Source organism: Marmota monax, unplaced genomic scaffold (genome assembly GCF_021218885.2).
Source record: "Marmota monax isolate L192 unplaced genomic scaffold, Marmota_monax_Labrador192_F-V1.1 WCK01_AAM20220418_F8-fsc00155, whole genome shotgun sequence".
Taxonomy (NCBI): Eukaryota; Metazoa; Chordata; class Mammalia; order Rodentia; family Sciuridae; genus Marmota; species Marmota monax.
In genome coordinates this window covers 71,864-96,493 of record NW_026694554.1, presented here as the reverse complement: position 1 = coordinate 96,493, position 24,630 = coordinate 71,864, and the positions used below count along the sequence as shown (strand labels likewise).

At 33.2% G+C, this 24,630-nt stretch overlaps 1 pseudogene; it reads left to right on the top strand.

Moving 5' to 3' along the window:
• The first annotated feature begins 251 nt into the window (after nucleotides 1-251).
• On the top strand, nucleotides 252-1,057 carry LOC124076866 (transformer-2 protein homolog beta-like; annotated as a pseudogene).
• Nucleotides 1,058-24,630: the final 23,573 nt, after the last annotated feature.

Below are 24,630 nucleotides of genomic sequence, written 5' to 3'. Positions count from 1 at the left end.
AATACTACTAAAAACCCAAAAGAAATAACAGACTAAGAAAATGAATATATGTAATGCATGCTGACAAAGAACTAATTTCCTCTACATATAAGAAGCTCCTAAAAGTCAGAAATAAGAAACCGAGAGAAATATGGGTGAAAGATATGAACAGAAAATTGAAATGAAATAAAAAATAAATGTTAATGAAATGAAAAGAGGTCAAATTCACTCATTATTGAAGAATAACAAGTCAAAACTACAATGAGAGAGTCATGAGTAACAGTGGCTAGCAGAATTATGGAAAGTGGGTTAATGTTGAAGAAGAAAAATGTGGAAGTCGTCATTTGACAAGTTTTATAACTGAGTATTTGAAGCTCAAGAATAAGTGAAGCTGAAAGTTAAAAAAAGAAAAATGCATGCCAATTATCAGACCAGAAGTCCCAGTTGTAGAATATTAAACAATTTGTGTAAAGTGGGTAAGATGAAAAGAAGTCAGACTTTGAATCAAAAGAATGAAGAAATAAAATTTAAGTTAAGAAATAATCTGAAATCAGAAAGCATTAGGCCAAGAATCCAGTTCTGCTTCTAGAAGTAGAAGTGCTCACTGATCAGGGATATCTGCAAGGCACACCCCTGCAAGGGCTCACTCCAAGGAAGATTCCAGGCATTCTAGATCAAAATATGAGTCCATATCTAAATCTAGGCATTGGTCCAGAAGAATGCAAGGTCACAGTCATGGTACTGCTTCCACTCCCATAGACGTTCTGGTAGCAGGTTTTACAGTCTAGATTATTGCAGATAGCACAGCCAACAGTCATTCTCCCATGTCTATTCAAAGGTGTCATGTTGGCACTCAGGCAAATCCTGAACCCAGATGTTGTCTTTGAGTGTTTGGGTTGAACTTGTATACCATAGAAAGAGGTCTGAGAGAAGTGTTCTCTAAATATAATTCCATTGCTGATGTGTTTATTGTATACAACCAACAGTCTAGGCATTCAAGAGGATTTGCTTTTGTATATTTGAAAATATAGATGATGACAAGGAAGCTAAAGAAAGTGTCAATGAGACTAAGACCTAGTTAAAGGACTAAAGAACCCATCCCCTCCCCCACCACACCTTATCACCATATTATTAAAGTTCTATAACCAGTTTCTTCACCCAGTATATCATGTCCACCTTTCAACAAAAAATTACAAGGCATACCAAAAGGCAAATATATATATATATATATATATATATATATATATATATATATATATATATATATATATATATAACAGAGCAAACATCAGAACCAGACTCAAATATAGCAATGATGTTGTAGTGATCAGACCAAGAATTTGAACAACAATGAATTATGTGCTAAGAATTTGAACAACAATTAATTTATGTGCTAAGGGCTCTAATGAGTAAAGTACACAGCACACAAGAACAGATGGGTAGGTCTGCAGGTATAGCTTAGTGGTAGAGCAATTGCCTAGAATGCACCATGCCCACCCTTGATTTGATCCCAGACACCACACACATTAAAAAAAGATAGACAATGTATGCTTAGAGAAAACATAGAGAAAGAAATTCTGAGAAAGAATCAAAATGAATACTGTGAAATAAATAATGAAAATAATGAATGCCTTCTATTATGGGCTCATTGGTAGACAAAATAACTGAGGAAAGAATCTGATTTTGAAAATATGGTAACAGAACCTCCCCAAATTCAAAAGTAATGACCCAAAATAAAAAAGACTTAAAAAACAGAATGTAATACATAAAGGAGAAGAAAGAAAAAGGAAAGCAAGAAACATTTGAAGCAATAATGACTGAGAACTTCCTGCAAATTAATGTCAGACACCAAACCACAAGGACTCAGGAAGCTCAGAGAACATCAAGCAGGATAAATACCCGCCTCCAAAAAGAAAAAAAAAAAAACACTACTAGTAGGCATACCATGTTTAAACTTCAGAAAATTGAAGATAAAGAAAAAAGTCTTGAAAGCCAGAGGAAAATGCACCTTACCTATAGAAAATTAAAGATAAGAATTATATCCAACTTCTCAGGAACCACACAGGCAAGATGAGGATGAAGTAAAGTAAGTGTTGAGAGGAAAAATCACTAGTATAGAGTTCTGTATCCTGCAAAATTATCTTTCAAAATAAAGACTATCTCAAGCAAGTGAAAATTGAGAAAATTTGCTGCCAAAAGGCCTGACTTGCAAAAAATGTTTTAAAAAAGATCCATCTAATAGAGGGGAAAAGATACTTAAATCTATAGAAAGAAAGAGCATTAAACAAGGAACAAATGAAAGTAAAATAAAAACTTGTTTTCTTATTCTTTTCATTTGTTTGTTTTTGGTACTGGGGATTGAACCCAGGAGTGCTTACCTACTGGGCCATACCCTCAACCCTTATTTTATCTAGAGAGAGCACCTTGCACCCACAATCTTCCTGCCTAAGCCTCCCAAGCTGTTGGTATTTCAAGTTTGCGCCACTGTGTCTGGCCTTTTTTTATTATTCTTAATTTATCTAACAGATAAAGGTTTGTATGAAATAATAGGAACAATTTATTTGGTTATTTATGTTTATATATATTGACATAAGTGAAATTAAAGACAACAATGATACAAGGAATGGGTGGAGAATTAGGAATATTTTATTACTACAAGATACTTGAACTACTCAAAAGTAGTATAGCACTTTTTTAAAAGTAGACTTGGATTAATTGTAAATGTATATTGCAAACTCTAGGGAAGTCACTAAAATAATTTTTTTAAGTTTAACTATATGCTAAGAAAGGTAGGAAAATGCAAGCATATAAAATGATGAGTTGAAACCACAGAGGCAGAAAGAGTGGAAGACAAAAATAGGAACAAAAATCGAGGGCAAATAATAAAAAAACAGTAATAAATATCTTAGATATCAATCCAACTGTATCAATAAGACACATACCATATAATTCACCCATTTGAAATTTACAATTCATTGGTTTGGGCATATTATATTATTTTTTTTAATTGTGGCGAAACAAGATAAACTTTGTCATTTTAAAAATATATAGTGCTGAGGGCTCAGTGGTAGAGAACTTACCTAGCATGTGTGAGGCACTGGTTTTGATCCTCAGTACCACATAAAAATAAATAAAATAAAGGTATTCTGTCCATCTATGATTAAAAATATTATATGTATATATATATATATATATATATATATATATTGCTGAAAATACATGTATTATGCTGCATTAGGGTAAAAATATATTTTTTTGCAGAAATAACTTTATAAGCATACAGTACCTCTGAAAGAAACTTGCAACAATAGTTTCCTCTATAGAGGAAAGGGAACAGGAGGAGGGAAGAAGGGAGGCAAAGGGGAAGTACTGGGTACTGAATGAGAGAAAATTATATCCATGTTTTGATAATTATGTTGGAATGAATCCTATGTTATATATAACTAAAAGAATCAACATAAATGTAAACTGTGAAACATGAAAAAACAGTTACCTCTAAAGAGTGGAAACTGGAGATAGAGGAAGGATAATGCAAAATAAAATAATTTTAATTGTATGTTCTTTGGTATCATTTTTATGGTCTGCCATGAATAAAATATAATCAATTCCCTCCACCTCCCCACAAAAAAAGGAAGAAATAAATTTCTTGATCGTGTTTCTAACATGACATTTTCACTGCTCTCCTTTCTCATTAATGCCAGACATCACTAATCAGTCATAGTACTCTTTACCACTGAAAGCCCAGAAGAAACTTCAGAATCCTTCTCAACCCAGTGCTCCAAGCCTTCACTATTACTAAATAAGAGCAATTCACAATGGACAATGTAATTGCAATTATGCAAAAAGTTGTACATACTGAAAATATATTACAATCTCTGGATACAAGATTTTCCAGGCAGCTTAGCCATTACATTAAACAATGTACCTTTTAAATGGCACTTTCCCAGAAAATAAAATTAAAACAAAGGTGAATAAATATGCAAAATACGAACTGTGTTACTACAACTTCTGATTGTATGTTTAGAATATACACATTTCTGTGCCAGATTAAGGACAAGAAAAACAGTATTTAAGGACTTATATACTTACCCATATGTGGAATATTCCAAACTATGTATCATTTCAACATATCCTGGCAGGTTATCTAACAATGCTGCAACATTTTTAAAGCAGACTGCCAAGTCTCACAGTGTGGGATCCAGATGTGGAAAGTATTTGGACACATGTATTTTCTTCTAGGCAAATCCAGGATGTGTCCATGTGAAAGTATTCCAGCCTCCTAACCCCTGAAGTAGGTTAGGAACTGTGATTGCTACACATTGTTGGTGGCTCTGAAACAAGAATGATCCTATCTTGCATTTGCCAGTGGCCAAAAACTTATAAATGAGTCTTTCTTGGCAGAAAATCATTTTAAATCTAAGTCAAATGCTCAAGTCCATGCCATTTTTTTATAGAAGCCAGTAGCCGTTATAGTTTTGCAATCTCCAACACCACACGTGTACACGTGAGCACATGTGCACATGGGCATGTGAGTGCATGCACACACACACATTCTCCATTGCTCTAACCCTATCCTCACCTTAGGGGAATAAGAAAGGGAACACTCTCAGATTTCATAGCTAGAATTGTAATGTCTTTGACATGATTTTATCTAAACTTCTACTATTATACTCACAAAGAAAAATCCCATAGCATAATTCAACAATAAGTGTGAGCTTATCCATATTATTTTCTTTCTCTGGGCTTCAATTTTTCATCCATAAAATGACATAAACTCACTGGGAAACCTCTTAGATCCTGTCTACTTTGGACATTCCCAAATAATAAGAATCATCTCACTGTAAATAGCTTTACATGTCAAATAGGAACAGTATTCAACACCCATTAACAACTAATATGCCTTAAAGCTAGATTGTGAGGTCTAACTTGAGCCACATCTTATCTTTTGAGGTCTCTCTTAGTTCCAAGAACATTTGGGCAGTTTGAGCACTAGTTTGGTAAACTAATATACCAGCAATTTTTTAGAACACTGAAAAAGAATACCTCATTTTGATAAACACTTCAACCTTTAAATTACTCAACAAAATATGAATGGAAATCTAAGATATTTGTATTAACAGTGTGAAACACTATGACTGCCTGCTAATAGAAATGTATCAACACATCCCTAAGAGAAGAAAATAGAGCTTTACTATTTTATTTCTTTTTTTATTTTATTTCTATCCCTGCCTTATCTGGGTCAAAGTATACCTGGAGACCTTTGGCTTCCTTAAGAGTGGATCAACATCAGCTGACCCAGGACCACCTACACCCAGAAAATAATATAAAATAGGACAAAGAAAAATAGTTTGATATCATCAAAATTTACAAATCCTTTCTATTATTGGAGGCAAGAAAACGGCATTAGGAAGAAAGATGAGGCTCAGATTTCAGATCACTTATTGGCTGTGTCATCCTGGATAAAGATGTCCAATCCCTCTATGTTTCAATCTTCTCATTAATTAAATGAGGATAAAAATAACTCATTCTTTTTTTCAATTTTTATTGGTTCTTTTTAGTTATACATAACATTAGGATTCATTATGACATAACTATAAAAACCTGGAATATAATTTGTTGTAATTCTGTTCCCAATACTGACTTTCCCCTCCTCTCCTCCCTCCCCCAGTTCTCTCCATTACACTGTTCTGATAGCTATCTACCTATAGTTTTTTTTAATTAGTTTCTTGTGGATGTACTAGATGGTGAGATTCACTGTGGTATATTTATATATGTACAGGGGGAAATTAGGTCAGATTTATTCCACTGTTCTTCCCTTACCCTGTCCCTTCTCCCTCCCCCTCAATCCCCTTTGTCTACCCCACTGGTCTTTCTACATTAATAGAATTCCCCCCCCAAGTTTCTCTCTCTCTCTCTCTCTCTCTCTCTCTCTCTCTCTCTCTCTCTCTCTCCCTCTCTCCCTCTCTCTCTCTCTCTTTCTCTCTCTCTCTCTCCACATATCAGAGGAAATATTTATCCTTTGACATCTTGGGGTCTGGTTTATTTCATTTAGCATAATAGTCTCCAGTTCCATCCATTTATCAGCAAATCCCATAATATCATTCTTCTTTAGGGCTGAGTAATATTCCATTGTGTATATATACCACATTTTCTTTATCCATTCATCTATTGAAGGGCATCTAGGTTGGTTTCATAGTTTAGCTATTGTGCATTGAGATGCTATAAACATTGATGTGGCTGAGTCACTATAGTATGCTGATTTTAAGTCCTTTGGGTATAGACCAAGGGAGGAGTGTGATACCTAGGTCAAATAAAGGTTCCATTCCAAGTTTTCTGAGGAATCTCCATACTGCTTTCGAGAGTAGTTGCACCAATTTGCAGTCCCACCAGCAGTGTATGGGTCAACATTTTTCCCCACATCCTCACCAACATTTATTGTTACTTGTATTATTGATAATTGATATTCTAAGATGGAGTCTGAGTGTAGTTTTAATGTGCATTTCTCTAATTGCTAGATATATTGAACATTTTTCATATATTTTTGACCATTCATATTTCTTCTATGAAGTTCTGGTTCAGTTCCTTTGCACATTTATTGATTGTGTTCTTTTGGGTTTTGGTGTTAAGTGTTTTGAGTTCCTGGTACATATTGAAATTAATGCTCTATCTGAAGTGTAGATGACAAAGATTTTCTCCCACTCTATAGGCTCTCTCTTCATGTTCTTGATTGTTTCCTTCGCCTGTGAAGAAGCTTTTTATTTGGACACAATCCCATTTATTCATTGAAATAATGGGTTTGTAACAAGTACAAAAAAGTAACACCACAGCCAACTCCTTATACAAAGTTATAAAAACAAATGTGAAACCATAAAGATCTTAGTATTACTCTTCTGGAGAGATCAAGGATGTAGTTCAGTAGTAGAGTATTTGCCTAGCATGAACGAGGCCCTGAGTTCTATTCCCAGCACCACACCCACACATACAAAGGAAAAGAAAGAGAAAAAAATGTCCTCAGTAAAGAAGGATTATGGGCCGGGTTTGGTGGCACATACTGCAATCTCAGCAACTTGGGAGTTTGAAGTAGGAAGATCACAAATTCGAGGCCAGCCTTAGCAATTTAAGTGAGGCCCTCAGCAATAATTCAGAACTTATCCATATATAATCAGTCATACTAATATATGTTTTTATATTTTACTGGACCAATATTGATATATTTAGTCTGGTAGAATATATTAAAATTTTTTGAAAAAAATTGTTAAAGGCGTTAAATTATTATAATAAAAATGATAGTATCTGTTACATGATTTTAATTAACTTTATTTTAAACTGACATCTGGAAAAAAAGTTTATACATTTTAATGGAGTTACATAATTTTAATAAATGGGTACATCATGTAATGTTAGAGTCCCATAGACATATCTGTTTCCTTAAACATTTGTCAACTCTTTATGGTGACAACTTTCAAAATCCTTCTTTCCTGCTTTTTTAAATGTACAATATATTATTTTTATCTAAGTCACCCTACTGTGCAATAGCACACCAGTACCTCTTACACCTACCTTCAGAAAATGGTGATTAAAAGTTACTAACTTGCCATTAAATGAATCAAAAAAAAATCCTAAAACACATTTAAAAATATAAATGTTTACCCAAAGCCATTGAATTATGTGAAAATAAAAATGTCACTTTAACAATACTTTCATTCCTATCTTAGCTAGTTTCAAGAATGAATGGAAATTCATTCAATGCACGAGTCTGTGTCTGTGTGTGTGTGTGTGTGTGTGTGTGTGTGTGTCTGTGTGTGGTTTTACAATCTACTCAGCTAGGGAATATTTTGTATATCTCTTCTAATTAGATACAATCTGAAGTCTAACATTTTCTGACTAGTTCATGGCCCAGACCAACACTAACAGAGAAATCCAAAACTGTCCATTATACCACTTATTCCATCTGAGAAAAATGAAAGCTTATTTTATTTGAAATCAAAATTATGATTGTTGGCCTTAAGCAATGTAAAAAATCATCAATCAGAACATAAAAATTTATGGAAGAAACTTAAGAATGGATATGGCATTAATCCTAATGACTAAACCTATCAGATGCACCAATAGAAACCAAATCTAATGCCTACAATAAAGATCAAAACTTAAACATCGTGTGTGAGAGAACATCTGCCTTCCCTCCAGCATCAACTTCTGTTGTGCAAAAGAGGTATTTACAGAACCAGATTCTATAATTTTATTTGGAATTGTAGACCTCTGTTTTGGAAAACTGTAAAGATGTAAATAGTGAGCTTTGAAAGTCCACCCTTTGTCCAAGTAGAACATAACCCTCCTCTAAAATCTCGCCTACTTCAAAGAATGTCTGAACAACTTCTAAAAATAAAGTGAATACAGCAAACCCTTGTTTTTTAAAGTAAGCATAAAGACAATCACAGGATTTTAAGCTGAACAAGATGCAGAAAATATCTGACAACTCCACTTCTCTGTGTGTGTGTGTGGGGGGGGGTCTGTCATTGCTTTATAAAAACAATGCTGAAGAGTTAGTTAGGGGTTCCATTCTAGTTCCAGGGGGCTACTTAACATTAGCCATATCTACAACTCCATGCAAACTGTATAATCTGTTACTAGAAAGTTTTAAATCTTGGGACCCTGTGTAATCAACCTCTATTTGAGATTACAATTGTAGAATTATTAGTATATGAGAATACAGATGTTTAATAATTATATGAAATGTTGTTATAAATTGTATAAACACTTGGAGAGTTACTTCAAAGTAGCAAGTAGTGAAAATGGAGTCACTCTAATTCTTAGAATGATACTAGAGTCTTAATGTTTCCAAGCTGGGTGCAGTGACACACACCTGCAATGCCAGTGACTAGGATCATAAATTTGAGACCAGTCTCAGCAATTTACTAAGACTCTCAGCAACTTCACAAGACACTGTCTCAAATTTTAAAAAAAGAAAAAGAAAGAGAGAGAGAGAGAGAGAGAGAGAGAGAGAGAAAGAAAGAAAGAAAGAAAGAAAGAAAGAAAGAAAGAAAGAAAGAAAGAATGAATGAATGAATTGGGGATGTTCTCAGTGGTAAAACACCCTTGGGTTCAATTCCCAGTGCCAAAAAAAGCTGGGGATATAGCTCAGTGGTACAGTGCCCCTGAGTTCAAGCCCCCTGGGCCAAAAAAAAATTTTTAAATAAAATTTTCCAAAACCATCTTATTGATTCCTCCATAGCTCCTGAACAACCACTTTTCTAGTCTTCTCTGAAAAATCTCTTGAAATTCTTTAACATTCAAAATTTTTTCTATTAGTATAGATTAATACTGTTCTACTATTGTAGCATCCCTCTTGATATTTCTCTTTTTTCTTCTAGGTATACTTCTTTCTCTAACCTTCTAAGAAGAAGTAATGCGTAAAATGATTCTTCAAACTTTTTACTCCTATACATTCCATGCCAGAGATTCCATCTAGTTCTTCAAATGATCCTCCATCTCTTAGAAGTCATTAATTTAAGAAAGACTTATTGTGCATTTATTTAGCCTAATCTTTAAAAACAACTTCCAAAAACGTATTTAACTTTGAATCAGTTAATAGCTGAGTAACAAAAACACAATAGACCCACATAGTGAAGAATCTGACCATTTCCTCTGTTATAAAGACAACTATTCCAACATATGAGAACTTCACTTTTCTTTTTTAATTTACTCTTTTGAGATATAGTTTACATTAAATAAAAAGCACAATTTTGAGTATATACTTTGGTGATTTCTGACAAAGGTATATACCCTATAACATCAAGTTACAGACTTATCAATAAGATGGTTGTGGAAACCTTTATGAATATAGTTTCACTTTAAGGATAAGTGCTACCTTGTTTTCACTACTTTCTACTTCAAAGTAGCTCTTTAAATGTTTATACAATGTATAACAATATTTTATAAATTATTAAACCTCTAGACTGTCATATGCTAATAACTATGAAGCTAATTTACCCCCATCAAGATATAGAACATTTCTATCACCTTAAAGTCTCCTCCTGCCCTTTGGCAATCAATTTACCACAATTCCCCACTGCAAGCTCCAAGCAATCATTAATCTGTTTTCTGTCACTAGAGATAAGATATGACTAATTTAGAACTTTGTATGAGTAAAATCACATGGAATTTACTCTTTTTGTCTCTGGGGTCTTCATTCATCAACTTTTGGGGAATCATACATATTGTTGCATCTGAAAGTGGTTCATTACTTTTTCTTCCTTTGTAGAATTATATTATTTAAGTATTCACCTGTTGAAAGACATTCGTGTTTTTTCTAGTTGCTAGCATTCATGTCCAAAGTTTTTTCTCCACATATGTCTTCATTTCTCCCTGGGTAAATAATTAGAAGTAGAATTATTGACCTATAGGGTAAAGTATATATTTAAATTTATAAACAATAAAATAACAAGCAGTTTGGGGTGTAAAATTTTACATTCGCACAGCAATGTTCATAGTGACACTTGTTCCATATCCATTTCAGTTGGTATTTTCAAATTTTTAATATTAATATTTTAATAGTGTCATCACATTGTGATTTCAGTTTCTATTTCTCTCATGTTTAATTATATGAAGGATATTTTCATGTCCTTATTCACCATTAGTATATACTTACTACCCATATAAGATCTTGTCACTTGAAAGCAAAAAGCATTTTAATGACTTTTGGAGGGGGTGGTAGCAGGGATTGAACTCAGGGGCACTCAACCACTGAGCCACATCTCCAGCCCTATTTTGTATTTTATTTAGAGACAGGGTCTCACTGAGTTGTTTAGCTCCTCACTTTTGCAGAGGCTGGCTTTGAACTCACAATCCTCTTGCCTCAGCCTCCCGAGCCGCTGGGATTACAGGCGTGCACCACACCTGACATGCCTTTTATTTCTTCATCATTTTTTAACTTGAATATCCAATACAATGTTGAATTTAAATTATTGAAACAGGGGTCCATGCTTTGTTCCTGATCTCAGATGAAAACCTTTGAGTATGATATTAGCTGCTTTTTTTAACATGGACTTTATTATGATGAGGTAGTTTCCATTTACTTAAAGTTTTTATGAATTTTTGATTGAATTTATTTTAAAAGATACATGGAAATATAAAAATTGTACATATTTGCGGGGTTCCACATGACAATCAATACATGTATATATTTTTTGAGTTTTTTTAAATTATGAAAGGGTGTTGAATTTTGTCATGCCTTTTCTGCATTAATTGAAATGATCATGTGGGTTTTTTCCTTCATTAATTTTAACACTCCTTTCATTCCAGGAATAAATCCAGAAAATAAATTATTCTTCATGTATAATGCTTTAAATGTGTTGCTTAATTCAGTTGCTAGCATTTTTAATATTTTTATTAGTGCATTATACTTATACATAATAGTGGGGTTCATTTTGACATAAGCTTACATGCATGGAATATAATTTGCTCCACTCAGTCCCTACTACTTCCTCTTTCCCTCCCCTTCTTCCTTCTTCTGACCCCTTTCTCTACTGGTCTTTCTTTTATTTATTTATTTTTTATTTGGTACATTATATTTATATAAAAAGTGGAATTCATTGTGATATATTCCTACATGCATATATCATTTGCTAGTATTTTATTGAACAATTTTGCATCATTATTCATAAAGAATATCAGTTTGAAATTTTCTTGTACAATCTGTCTGGCTTTGATATCAGGATAATGCTGGGCTCAGAATGAGTTAGGAAGATGTCCCTCCCCTTCAATTTTTTGAAGAATTTGAAAATAATTTATATTAATTAATCAAATATTTGGCAGAATGCATTAATGAGGGGAACACTATTCTGGGACTTTTCTTTCCTTTTAATTCCTGATTCATATCCTTTTTACTTATACTTTTATTCATATTTCCTATTCTTCATGATTCAGTCTTGATAAATTATGTGTTTCTAGGAATTTGTCCATTTCATCTATGTTATCCAATTTGTTGTCATACATATTTTTAATTTTTTTTAGTTGTTGATAGACATTTATTTCATTTATTTGTTTTTATGTGATGCTGAGGAGTGAACCCACAGCCTCGCACATGCTAGACAATTGCTCTACCACAGAGCTACAACCCCAGCCCTGTTGTCATATATTTTTCATAATACTCTTATAATCCTTTTTATTTCCGGAAACTCAATGACATTCTCACTGTCATTTCTGGTTTTAGTCATTTGAGTCTTCTCTCTTATTCTCTGTCGGTCTAGCTAAAGTTTGCCAGTTTCATTGATCTTGCCAAAGAACCAACTCTTGGTTTTGTTTATTTTCTCAATTTTTTTCTAATTAATATTTTATTTATCCATGCTTTAAACTTTTATTTTCTTTCTTATGCTAACTATTCGTTTAGTTTATTCTCTTTTTTCTAGTTTCTTAATGTGTAAAGCTAGATTGCCAATTTGAGATTATTCTTCTTTTTAATATTAATATTTATACATATTCCTCTGAGCACTCATTTCAGTCCACTCCATGAGCTTTGGCATAATGTGTTATTCATTCTTTTCAAGATATCTTTTAAATTACTTTGTGAGTTTTTCTTTGGCCCATTAATTACTTCAGAATTAAATTAGCTATTTTTTCAATGAAAAGCTAATCTAGAATTCTGGGCATAAATTCCATTGCACTATGATGAATTATCTTTAGGTATAGCTAGATTATATTTAATAATATTCTGTAAGAATTTTTGCAGCTTTATTCATGATTATTTTTTTTGAAATTTCATTTCCTATATTACTTTTGATTTTTCTCTTGTTATTTTTATTACTTCTTAATTGAGGCCTTTTCAACATACAGTAATGTGCACACATAAAAAGTGTACAAATTAATTTATTTATATATATATATATATATATATATATATATATATATACCTTATACCTTTGTGAAACTATCATCATAATCAAGAGTTAAAGTATCCAGTTTTTGCAAATATTTCTATATCTGCTTCTATGCTTCCACTCTCTTGCCTTTCCCTGGTTCCCCTCATGTCCAAGCTACCACTGATGGACTTTCTTAATACTACATTTTAGTTGGCACTTTCTACAATTTCATATAAATAGAATATAATATGTAGTATTTTTGTCTGACATCTTTTACTCAGCATAAGTATTTATATGTTTATCTATATGGTTGCAAATATTGGTAGTGCATTGTTTTTAATGGCCAATTAGTATTCCATTGTATAAATATACTACAAGTTGCATATCCATTCTCTGTTCATGGACTATTGGACTTTTTCCAGGTTGTGGCTATGAATTATGCTGTTATGTCCATCTGTATACACACTTTTGCATCCAATTATGTTTATGTTTCTCTTGGATTGGAATGGCTGGGTCATATGGTAGCTGTATGAACAATTTTTAAAGAAACTGCCAAACTGTTTTCTAAAGTGGTTATGCCATTTTGTATTCTCCACAGGCAGTATTTGAGCATTTCAATTCCTCTGTACCTTCCCTACTTGATATGGTCAGCCATTCTAATAGGAGTGCAGTGATCTCCTTTGTTTATAATTTGCATTTCTCCAGGAATAATAATGTTGAGCTTCTTTCTAAGTGCTCATCATCTGTATGTCTTCTTTGATGATGTGTCTATTCAAAAGGTTGGCTATTTTTAAAATTTGGTTGTCTATTTTCTTATAATTCTGCTTGAGAAATCTTTACATATTCTAAATACATGTTCACTCAAAGACTCCTTCTCTACTACTCTCTCTTACAAATTAAAGTCATAACAGCATCCCCAAACTCCAATCTTTGTCTCTTCAACTCATTTAGATGTCCTGTTCTACTCGGGTGTCCCCCACCCCACCAGGGAGTACAGAAAATTCCTCCAGGCAGAAAAGTAAGGCAGCTGTAGAACCCACCTTGTTTGTTTACTTTCTTTCAAGGTTTGCAGTCCAATGCATATTTCTCAATGCATGAAAACGATTAATGCATATATTTTGTGTTTACACTGGAAGAACAAATGTGATGTCAGTGTCTATGCCATACCTAGAAGTATAAATTTGTTCTATTATTTTATTTTATTCATTTCTCTATTCCTCTTTATCTTCAAGGTAAATTTTTCAGCTGTCTCTTAAAGCTTCTGTACATTCCCGCAATTCCATTAATCCATAAGGTCTTCATGATATCTAAGTAATTTTATTCTTACACTGCTTTCCTCCTCTATAACTCCAGAGCCTCTTTGGAATTTTTCCCACTTTTGTACATAAATACATCCCCCCCAACTTATTCATACATACAATATAAGAGTTTTTGGAAAATATTTAATTAGAGATCAGGCAGTTCTCTTCCCCCCCCCCGCCTCCTTTTTACCTCACTTTTATCACATGGAAATAGTTTAAATCTTATAACTTTTATTATAGCTTCAACTAATCATTTACTTTGTATTTAATTATAATATATAATCATGGACTTTTCATTATGCCTAATCCCTTCTTGAAATACATCTTTATATGTAGGTTTTCTACTGTTATTTTTCAGGACTTCTTGTTTCTTAAATGTTTTTTTTTTCTCCTAGGGAACTTCATTCACATCATTTACTGACATCTCCTATATTGAGACATTCATTTTTTACCTTTTCACTACATAAAGTTAAGAGGCTGCATTTATTATTTCTAAAATCCCTCTTTCAATGGGTAAAGTCTCCACTTACCTTTTGCTTAGGAAAATCTCAATGGATACCCTAATAAATTGTGACATTGATAACAATATGTGCTCTGCTGATGGAAACCAGAAATACCAAACAGAAAATAAACAACTTTCTTCCTTAAGTCTTATTTCTTAGAAAAGGGGTTAGGTTGTAGTAAGCACTTAATAAATGTTCTCAAATCGTTTTTATTAGTAGTAACAATATGCAAATCCATAAGTTATCCATAATATTTATTTTCATTTACAGTTCCTTTTTGCATAATGCCATGGAAAAAAGTCAAACATCAGCATTTAAAATTAGATTTGCTACTTACATACTCTCACTGAGCTTTTAAATCGGATTAAAGCATACATTACAAAATTTTTGTACATCTAAAATAAGGCTCAGTACATAATATTCATTCAAGAAACATTTGTCATTTTTTTAAATGTCAGTTTCAAAACAATCAAATTTTCCTATCTGTCTCCTTTTATTTCTTATCTAGAATAAGTAAACATAAACTCACTGAGTAGTCCATATTTTTTTCTTCTCATTTATATTGACTTCCTCGGTGCTTCATCATTTTTTCTCCTTACCTTGCATCCCTAATTTTAGGAAACTGTTGTATTGTCTAAGTACTTTTAGCTATGTTTTATACACTATCACTAGTGCAATCATATTTTTTGTTAATATTGAAAGAGTCTTATGGATTCCATATATATATATATATATATATATATATATATATATATATATATATATGAGACATGCAATATCATGGACTTGATATTGCAATATATCTTGCTCAAACAGACATAGACAGACTCTTGGCCAAGTCGTGAGGTTATACTTGGTTACAGAATGAATCTCTGAGTTCTCCCAACATATTTCTTGTTTTTTATATAACTTTAACCATCATGACATAGAGCAAGCCAAATTTTGCATATCTGCTGCTACCACTGTTCTTTGTATCTTCCTCATCAAATCTAGTTCTTATGGTATAGTGGAAAGAGTACCTAATATGGGTTTCAATCCCAGCTTTGCCACTAGCTATAACATTGAGGTAGCTACTAATCCTATTTGAGTCTCTGTTTTGTCATTGTATGATGAGGTGTTTAGATGAGATGGTCTGATCTGAGCCCTTGAGTGATGTATTACTACTCCAAACATTCAATGGCCTGCTTCTCATTCATCATTTTAACGAATATTTGCTCAGCCTTGAAAAATTCAGTAAAGGCTTCAAAAAAAGATTGTATTTTAAGTATTTTGGGAGGTTACTGGCGATTAAACTCAGGGGCACTCAACCACATCCCTAGCCCTATTTTGTATTTTATTTAGAGATAGGGTCTCACTGAGTTGCTTAGTGCCTTGCCTTTGCTGAGGCTGGCTTTGAACTTGTGATCCTTCTGTCTCAGCCTCCCAAGCCACTGGGATTATAGGCATGCGCCACTGCACCTGGCTAAGATTGTATTTTAAATTGGGTCTTCATGATAAATGCATTTTCCAAAGAAGGGAATTATGGAAAGGATTTCTAAGCAAAAGAAATAGTTATGCAGGGGGACTGAGGATATAGCTCAGTTGGTAGAGTGCTGGCCTAACATGCACAAGGCCTTGGGTTCAATCCCCAGCACCACCAAAAAAAAAAAAAAAAAAAAAAAGAAACAGTTACACAAACATATGCCATTCTAGTGAAAATAATGACAATGATCCAGGACAAACACAAGTAGAAAAGAAAGGTGTTGTTGGAGCAAGGGCTCGGATAATGGAACAGTAAGTGTTTAAAAAATTAAAAATTACAATAATAAGTGAAGACCAAATGTCACATAGCTTCATGCTCCACCCTATTTTGTATCTTATCTCATGGGTGAAGATTTCCCAAAGTGAGTTTCAACTAATATTAGTTCAAGTAGTTGTTGATAAACGTTCCAAAAAAAAAAAAGTTCCACGGGCAAATATATGTGAAAAATGCTAGGTCAAACGACAAGAGCAGGACCTCTCAAAGCCTAAATTTAATAACATGTTACACAGATGTCTTAGAAGAAAGCAGCATGAATAATTTCTAAAGTTATTTGATCTCAGATTTTTTTTTTATTTTAGATGTATCATATAGTACCACCTTTCAACAGAGCAATAGATTTTATGTAAAGGAGTGACACCATTAAATTTTAAGAAGACAAATCTGAGTGTCATGGTGACACTGACACATAGTGGAGAAAGGGGTTTGTCTTAGAAGACATGTCTCATGAATCAAAGTTATTCTGCCCTTCTGAGCTTAAGGCTTCTTGGAAATTAGCAAGTTATACCCTGCTGCTAAGATTAAAGGGGCTCTCTGTCTACATAGGAGCTTCCAAGAGAAGAGATTCTCCAAGTCCCAGAACTGATATTTGTACCTTATGAGATGTGGAACATCCTCTAATAAAGTGGATCTTCTCCCTTTTGTAATGTTTTTTAATTTAAATTTGTTTTAACTGATACATAAAAACTTATAAATTGTCTATATTTATGGGGTACCATGTGACGTTTCAACTCATTTCTATGTTATGCAATGTTTGAATCAGAGTGTGTGTGTGTGTATACATATATAGATATATCCTCAAAAATTTGTCATTTCTTAAGACACAATGACACACACCATGATAACCCTTGCCATGCAGGCTTTCCCAGCCTAGAATACTGTTTCCCAAACCAGCAGGCTTTGTTCCCAGTTATTCTGCCAAAAAGGTTCCACCATCAAATTAGTTTGAGGACTGATGGGTCAATGTTGCATAGATGTCTTTGCTTTAGGCCTTCCCAGAGACTTCCCTATGCTAATGTGCATTGTGACTCTCCAAGAGGGAATCAGGGGCCCTTTTGCCCAAAAGCACCTTGTTAGTACTATGGTTCCGTGGTTCCTCAAAAAGTTAAACATATCATTACCATATGACTCAGCAGTTCCACTCTTAATTCAAAAGAATTAGAAGCAAGAATTCAGACAAAGCCAGGCACTACATAACAACAGTTTGATCAACAATGAGGCACATGTCCAAGGATGGTCCTATAATATTTCAATGAAACTGATAGACTCCTATCACCTGGTGATGTCACAGCCATTATAAGGTCACAGCACAACACATGACTCACGTTTGTGGTGATGCCCTATATAAACAAACCTAGTCTATTGTCAGTTGTATAAAAGTATAGGACTTAAAATTATGTACAGTACATAATATTTGACAATGATAATAAACCACTATGTTACTGGTTTATTTATTTACCACATATATTTCTTATCATTATTTGACAGTGCACCCCTTACACTTTTTTTTAAAGAAGCTGACCATGAAATTATGCTGTGTCACCCAAAAAAAAAAAAAAATGTCATTTCTTATTGACAAGGAGTGGGGGAAAAGGTACACTCATACATTGCTGGTGGGACTGCAAATTGGTGCAACCACTCTTGAAAGCAATTTGGAGATTCCTCAGAAAACTTGGAATAGAACCCCCATTTGACCCAGGTATCCCACTTCGCAGTCTATACCCAAAGGACTTAAAATCAGCATACTATAATAGCATGGCCACATCAATATTTATAGCAGTTCAATTCACAATAGCTAAGCTATGGAACCAACTTAGGTGCCCTTCAATGAATGAATGGATTAAAAAAATGTGGTACACATACACAAGGGAATATTACTCAACCATAAAGAAGAATAAAATTATGGCATTTGCAGGTAAATAGATGGAACTGAAGAATATCGTGCTAAGTGAAATAAGCCAACCCCAAAAAACCAAAGCCCAAATGTTCTTTCTGATATGAGGATGCTAACACACAATAAGGGGGAGTGAGTAGGGAAGAATAGAAGTACTTTGGATTAGACAAAGGGGAATAAAGGGAAAGGAGAGGGGATAGGAATAGAAAAAAATGATAGAATGAATCAGACATAATTTGCATATGTTCATATATGAATACACAATCAATGAAACTCCACATCATGTACAACAACAAGAATGGGCAATTATACTCCATGTATGTAAAATATGTCAAAATACATTCTACTGCTATGTATACTAAAAAGAACAAATAATGTTTTAAAATTGTCATTACTTTATGATAAACATTCCAAATATGTTCTTGATTTTTAAAATAAAAGTTCAAGTATGCTTACAAAAGCTAAAGATGGGCTGAAAGTGACCTTTGAAATTTCTAGAATTATTTATAAAAATTAAAATTTGCATAGATAATGTATGCTTTTCTCAGGAGAAAGACCACAGTTTTCATCAAATTCTCACCAATTTATTATATGACCTATATTCACAAGTCAGGTAGTCAAACATATCTCTCTGCCCTGGAAAAAAATATCAAAGTTTTAGATCTTTCAAAATAAAGTTAATAAATCTTAACCAAGAGTTTTAAGATTTCAATTGTTTTAGTGTGTGTAAGATACAGGAAATGCACTATAAAAAAAAAAAACTTGGACTTAACTTCAGTTCACATCTCTTCAACAGTTTCTAAACAGAAACCAACTGTCCAGCTACTATTCCAAATCACTAATTTTCTTTTGTCTTTAGATCCTTTCCATCTAAAATTGGCATTAAATCAACTCCATATTTCAGTGTCCTCTGATTGTTCTCCTAAAATTAAGTTTATCTCCCTTGTTACTAGTGCAGTGCTATGCCAAGTCAAGTACTAAGTATTTGTTGAATGATTACCAATTTACAAACTTCGGTCTTCCTGTTATTTTGGATCTTTCACCTTTTTTACACTGTCAGTTTCCACCATTTTTCTATACTAAAATACTTTAAAATATGACATATTTGCATAACTAGCAATAGCTTACTGTAATAGTAGTATGTACACGTGTGATCTGATTTCATGGATCAACACATGCATCACTTGTGGGAAATTAGAATTTCGAGACGGTAATGTGTAATTCCCAGTAGATTTGTTATGCCCCCTGGAGGTTCATGCCTCCTCACAACACATCTTATTGATAATGCCTTCAATTTTCAAGAGTTTTTTTTTTTTTTTCATGTACCAGATTGTTCCAAAGGCTTCCGATTTGGTTCTCATTTCAAGATATTATAGGAATTAAAAACATGACCTGAATTCTTCCATTGCCATGTATGACATATAAGTAATCTTTTCTTGTTGCTAAGAAAAGTTGTGCTTTTGCTTATACTTCTTTCTAGGACCTCTTAGACACAAATCAGATTAAAACCTTTGCTTGAGAAAGAACATCATTTCTGAAGGTTGATCAGAAGGCTTACTTTTTTCATTATTTTCTATTCATCCCATTCTCTTATACAGAGGTAATTCCTAAATGATCAACTAAAATGGAGTAATCCCATCCTTTCAGCTATGCTGAGGTGGTTTTACATTTGCTTCATAGTGAAGTATCATTGATATTAAAACAATTATTATTATTATTAATTTCATTGCAGAATGCAATGCTCCAAATGCTTGAAATCCTCAAGAGATGTATTTATGATGAGAAGATCAAGCAAGTAACCCCACCAGAAGTGTAGGTTGGCAGTGCCACAGTCTTTTAGCTTCAATTTGCAATAACTCAGATTCTTAAGAATTCCACACATGATATATATTTCTTTTCCTTTCTAAAATAAACAGTGTGAGTTTCAAAGCAAAGCAGGATTCCCCAGATACCACAGTCAGCTTTGAAGGATATAGTAATCAAATGTGGACAAAAGAAACAGAGATCTAGGGGAATTGCTTGTTTCTATCTTAATAATTGCCTTTTGAAACACAACTGGAAATTTTTGTGGCTTCGTGTTATCTTCTATTTACCTCCTGCAGCAGAAATGGGAAGACAAAAAAACTCTTGAATGTAGTTATTGGTTGAATGGATGCCATGCAAATAGCATATGCCCCAGTTATTGAGGGTGAAAAGATTGGGTATTTATGATTATCTAGTATAAGGCTCCACATCCTCAACATGGGAAGATTTAAAACTACAGTAAGAAAAACAGAAGTTATCTCTGGGAAATCAAAATAGTACTGATTTTGGACTGGGGTTATAGATCAGTGGTAGAGTGCTCACCTTGCATGTGGAAAGCACTGGATTCAATCCTCAATACCACATAAAAATAAAATAAAGGTATAGTGTCCATCTACAAAAAAAATATTTTTTAAAGTAGTACTGATTTTTACTCTACTTCTAATTATTGTCAAAATCCAAAGAACAGAAACAAAATCAGAACCATGAAAAAAGTACCTTTTTAGACACTGGTCAAGTTTTCACAAACCATCTTTTTGAATGAGTCTCACCTACGAAGTGTGACATTTAGTTATTGGGACTCAAATAAGATATAATATTTATCAGTTACTGTTTATTCCTAATGATTTGAAACATATGTCAGGCACATGGTCATTTATTCACCACTTACATTTGCACCATGATGGCAACATATTGTGCCCACCTCACATTGTAACTTCACTCTAATGTAGTCTTGAAGGTACTAATAAGGCAGATGCATCTGAGATTGCATTCAATGAAGTCTACTTAATGTTATCTTGAAATAGACACCTGTATGGAAGCTTGAATCCTAAATAATTTCAGAAAGGAAGTAAGTGCAACTAAGTAAATAGCTAGACATTTGGGTAGGCACAATGGTAGAGTTGTAAGACTTCTAGCATGGAGAGAGAAGGGTACTCAAATCGAGACTCACTCACTCACTATGAAATTTTGGAAAAGTTACTTAAGCTCTCTAAACCTTAGTTACCTAATCCATTGAAAAATAATACCTAGAGCAGTAAAGTGAAATTATGTAAAGCACCTAGAACCATGTTTTGTACACAGATTTTTAAAGGGTCTCTCCCTTCTGGTATTAATGTACTACCTAAGTGCAAATGTGCTTTTCTTTGTCTACTTGCATCCCTCATTGTGAATCTTCAGGACTATGAAAGATTGTAAAAAGGTACTAATCACAGAGATATTTCTTGTGAATCAGAAGTCTATTTACTAAGACAATATTTAAAGATGAATGAAACATTCTGTAATTACATAACTGAGTGGAGTTAATTGTAGAAGAGAAGCAACAATTAATGTCATATAAATTATTGTTTTAAGGCTTTAGCATTAGAATCCCAAAAGCCTCAATAGCAGTGATCTTTCTCATGCATGTCTCTTTGTTAATAACAGTAATGATAGCTAATATTTACTGAGAGCTTGCAATGAGCCAAGTACTGAGTGAAGTACTGTATATGAACTATTTCTTGTAATTTTTACAAAAATGTCCTGTGAGGTGTGTATGATCTATATTTTATGTGTTTCTTTGGGTCATCAAAGTCTGGTGTTTAAAATAGAGCATTTTTGACAGTTTTAACTGCATTTCTTTGACACATCATTACTCACTTTTGTACGATTTCCAGTCTTCTCAAAAAACATGTCTCAACTTTTGTCATTATTTCCAATAATATATATTTATTATGTGCCAGGCACTATGTTAAGCACTTTGCATTCATTATAGTTTGTAATCCTATTATTACCTTAGTAAATTTTCATATTTCAATGTCACAGATGAAGGAACATCAGTAATAGACAAAAACAGAGTTTGAACCCAGATGTGCTTTACCCCAAAGCACTTGCTCCTAACTTCTATGTCTTTGTCTTTATAAATGTGTTTGTGTCTATTGGAAAAGGGAGTAGAGGGAGAGATGATGAAATCACATGGCTGACTGCCTATCTTTGAAAAAAAAACCTGTGCAAAAGAGAAAAAGAACATCACATGGCTAAGGACAAAAACAAAAAGAAAGGCATAAACATGCACAGTTATCAACAAAGCTAAATCTCTATATGAGCTGAGGCTCAAAAACATGTTAAAGACCAAAAAGGATTTTTTTAAAACTACACTTGGGACACAAATTGGGCAGGGTGGCTGCTTGGGTCAAATGACATAATAATACCAGATGACAAAAAGTAAGCAAAATTACTCAACTCCTGTTTTCCTTCTTTTTCTATGAAGGAGAGTGGCCTTCAACTTGAAAGGATAGGATAAATGTGATTTAAAGAGAATTCTAACATATATGAGTAGTTAATAAGAGGATTCTTAGGCATTTCAAATTAGAAATGTAACATATATGGGCTCAATATAATTCCATGTGGGGCTGGGGTTGTGGCTCAGTAGTAGAGGGCTTGTCTCACATGTGTGAGGAACTGGGTTCAATTTTCAGCACTGCATATAAATAAATGAATAAAATAAAGGTCCATCAACAACTAAAAAAATTTTTAAAAAGAATTCCATGTGACAAAGATCTTATGGGTATAAACACAGGATTATTCTGAAACTTTCTCAATTCAATTAAAAAATTAATGTCATATAAATTATTGTTTTAAGGCTTTAGCATTAGAATCCCAAAAGCCTGGGCTTTGACATGGTTAAGACTTGAACCTGTAGAAATGAGGTAGAAGAATACCCTGTGTCATTATCCACAGTCACGTCATTGCGGAATTGGAGTAAAAGAATGCAGACGTTACTTGGAACACGGAAATGGCGCCATTTTCAGAAAAATCAAGAATGAAAATTTACCTAGATCATAGAATAAGGATTAAGTTTGATTTATTTATTATTGTACAGATATCATGACACCTAGCAAAGATTAGTACCCAATAAATGAAGGACAGAAAAAAATGAATTTGAATACAGGTAAATATTGCCTCAATTTTCAAAACTGGATCTCAGAACAATGATAACAGATTGATTCTCACAGACCTTAAAAACAAAAACAATGTTCATGAAGAACTGGAATAGAGGCACCAGTAGCTAATCCTACCAGATTTTCCTCACTTCTTTTTTTCTCAACTTTTTTATTTTGAGAATTACAAAGTTACAGAAAGTTGAAAGAATAATTCAGTGAACATACATTTATACTTCACCTCTACTCTCCAAAAATTAACATTTTGCCTCATTTGCTACTTCTTTTTCTACACATTCATTTTATATATGTAATAATACATGTACATGCATAATATATATTTGTCTCTTTATGAATAACTTGAAAGTAAACTTTAGACATCATTACTTCCTTTTGAAAAACAAGGTTACTAAACCTGCATTAACAAATATAATTTATCTGGGCTTTCCCAAAGCATTTGGCAAAATTCTAGATACCTTTACAAATGAAATGAAAAAAAATAGTTAAATGATATTACTAGGAGTGTTCACTCTTATGATTGAAGAGCGTTGATTAATATCAATTTCACACTGGAGTGAGGTCACTTGGCTACAGGGCTCCTCACTTACTGAAGTTGCGGTAAACATTTTGTCTCCTGCTGAGAGTTTATCCCTGGATAATGTTGAATTCCAATCTTTCCAACTATAGTTTGTAGAAAATCTTTAGGATTTAAAAGTATATACTTATTTTTACCCACCCCCAGATATTGACTTACCATGACAGAAAGGCTCCAGGCATCTATGGCAGACATCCATGACTGAGAATCATTTATTTAGGGTAACTCTCTTCACTTGGTTGAATCTCCAGTTATTCTTACCTCTTTGCAAGTAATTTAGATTTTAAAATTTTCAGACACTTGTAATACAAAGAATTGTCTGAGCATAGTGTATTTCCACCTGAACGAAACAAGTTTTGCCAATTTTAAGCCTTCTTATTCACCCTGAAGCTACTTTCCATTAAGCCTCATAAAATGCAGAGTTGTACCTTCTAGACAGGCAGATAGAGGTCTTTTTCACATTTTCTAATGGCTATGATTTTGCTTAGAATGTGACTAAACTGATGTAAAACATAAAACTTCTAATGTCTATGTTCTTCCTCAGAGTTTTAGTATCAGATATTTGGAAGAGACCTATATTTTATAAAATAAGTGGCCACATTTTCGAAGTCTTCATGCCTGTTGCTTTCTACATATAAGATTAAAAAAAAATGTTAGCAGAGGGTGAGACACTAAGTTTAATCAACTACAAGAGGAACATTATGGACTCATATAGCAAGAACCTTTTCTTTCTGTGTTATAATTTATCTTTTTAATAAGATAA